The sequence below is a fragment of the Scomber japonicus genome, chromosome 5 (genome assembly GCF_027409825.1).
Source record: "Scomber japonicus isolate fScoJap1 chromosome 5, fScoJap1.pri, whole genome shotgun sequence".
NCBI lineage: Eukaryota > Metazoa > Chordata > Actinopteri > Scombriformes > Scombridae > Scomber > Scomber japonicus.
This window is the reverse complement of record NC_070582.1, coordinates 16440184-16443012: the sequence shown is the minus strand read 5'-3', so window position 1 is coordinate 16443012 and position 2829 is coordinate 16440184.

Sequence of the window (2829 nt, the reverse complement as noted above, 5' to 3'; positions counted from 1 at the left end):
AATTTTCAACCCAGCATGCATCACATAATTGCTATCAAAATTAGATTATTTTTCCAAAACGTCCCAAAAGTGCTAATTGAGGGCAGCAAATACCGATTACCTTTGTTTGTTTGATAATATGAACACATAGCATTTTGTGATTTAGAGTGTGTGTGTGTGTGTGTGTGTGTGTGTGTGTGTGTGTGTGTGTGTGTGTGTGTGTGTGTGTGGTATTTGATGATATATATTACATTTTTTGTTTGTTGTTTTTGTTAAATGATTATACCTCAGCCTAAATACAATACAGCTTCTGTCAGGGTCTAACTTACTGACCTACAATTTATACTGTGTGCAGTATAGATAATAACAGATATTTCAGTTTGTTTCCTTTGGTTAGGACTGTGAGCCAAAGCTAAAATGACATTCAGTGTTTGTAAATGTTGCATCTGACTTTCAGCAGAGCATCATTCGTGTGACAGGGCAGAGGGAGAGTTTGACCAGCTTTCATTGAGAGAAGACGTCTCCCAGTCCGTAAGCGTTAGATTTTTCTGATGAATAATGTATTCATAGTCTGAAACTGCAGACGTGTCTCACTGTGTGTTCAGAGATGCTTGACTTTCACACATCTCTGCTGGAATGAGGCTGAATCAAGAGCTTGTCTCAGTTATTAACAGCTGTGGGGAATATCCTGCATGGCACAAAAGGAAGAGAAAGAAAATCCCTGTTGTGTTAGGATATATCTCAGCCTTCATGCTTGCTCAAGAGGCTTTATAATTGAACATGAACATCCATTTAGTGGCTGTATAGGTGGAACTCTGGCTGATTGCTTGTTTTGGGTTTTTTAAGTGTGAACACTTTTTAAAAAATGTCACATCTATTATTGGTAGCATGCATATAAGTTGAGATGACTAGTAAATTGTAAATAGATACATTTAGCACCTTTCTAGTCTTCCGACCACTCAAAGTGCTTTACATTACAAGCCACATTAACTCTTTCATACACACATTCATACACTGATGACAGAGGCTGCCATACAAGGTGCCAACCTTCTCATCAGGAGGAGTTTCTTGTCATCCCGATGGCACAGCAATTTTGTGTTCAGTATCTTACCCAAGAACACTTCGACTGGGGGAGCTGGGAATCAAACTGTCAATCTTCTTACGGCCTGTTCAACCTCCTGAGCGACAGCCAACAAAAGTAGACCTAATTATAGTAGATTGTCAACTATCTTGTTAACTGATAAATTGTTGAGTCATTTTTGTAAGTAAACAATGTCCAAATTCCAGCCTCTCCTATGTGGATATTTTTCTGGTTTACTTAGTCTACTATGATAGGGATGCGGACTGTTGGTAGGGACAAAAGAAGACTTTTATGTGGATTTTGATACATTTCATAGACCAAACGATTCATTGATTACTTGAGAAGAGAAAATAATCGACAGATTAATGGATAATGGAAATAATAATTTGTTGCAGCCATAATAGTACATTAGTGTTGCAATATGTCGTGCGCTGCGATAGACAAATTTTGATTTATCTCTGTAGTGATTTTTAGGCCTTGATAATTAAGCCTGATTATACTGTAAGGTGCTAATTGAATTCAGTCCTTCACATGCACTGAATATGCATGAGTCTTAACAATAAGGACATAAACATCACAAGTATGATAGTGTTCTTCAGTCAGGCGATAAATGAACTTGGGGTGTTAATATATGTCTGCTCGTCATTGCACTTACAGTATGTGTGAAACTAAGGCAGAGAAAGAGTTTATCATTAAAGCAATTATTATGAAATCTGAGAATACTGTGCTATTGCTAAACTAGATCAATATTAAGTATCACATTGCTTCAATCGGGTACACAGGCAAACAGACCTGCTTTCCTTTCATAACCAAAGTAGCTAACGGAAGATGGCTTCTTATTAACAAACATTTCTACCTGGTCTCCATTCTGCTGAAGGATTTTGACCTGCAATCATAAAGCCATTTTGAGGTTGTCTGAAGATAGATAAACGTATGGTTAGTATAGGGAATGTAACACTGCTGATAAAAGTGCTTCACCTCCTTATATAAGTTGTAAACAGCTCCATAGTGCAGAAAGGTTTAGATTTTACAATGGTATGTGCTGTGTAGAGTTATGTTCTCATTTGGAGTTAATAGAATGTATGTAATCACTTGTGTCAGGGTAAATGGATTGCGTTGGTTGCTTTGAAGACAGGGAGGTGGTCAGTGGGATAATTTGTAAAAGTCAGTTGAGCACAAATGGCCAGACGACTGGGATTCTGGGTGTTCTCTGAAGCTCACGGTAAATCCCATTGAGACTGTAGTGCCATCACACCGCGTAGGTCCCCTGCAAAGATCACTCATGCCAGACTCCATTAGCAAAAGGCTGCTCTCCACATGTCATCGTGTGAACAAAGACTTGTGTATTCTTCCGACACTAAAGGAGGAATGCGAACAGCCATAAATAAGGTTTTGGTAAACGTAGTCTGACACAAGAGAAAGCTTTCGTAATTTATGAATTACAATGTTGAGTAAAGTGCAGCAGTTGCTGCATTTTCTGATTGAACTGCTAGACTTGAAACACATTTGTAAGGAAATTACTCTTATGATAATCTGAACTGATGTGTTTCAGAGTCATGATCCGATGATAAAAGAGAGCTGTGACTCTTAAAGACAGGAGTCGATTATGACATTTGAGGTACCTCCTGCTACTGTGTTTGTACTGTGTGTGCTGTTTGTTCAAAGAAACCTCTTCTGTGATTCATGTTATGGAGCACACTAGTGAATTCTCTGTATAAAAGAAAAGAATATTGCAATTATTAAGCAATTGTTATATATAATTTACACCT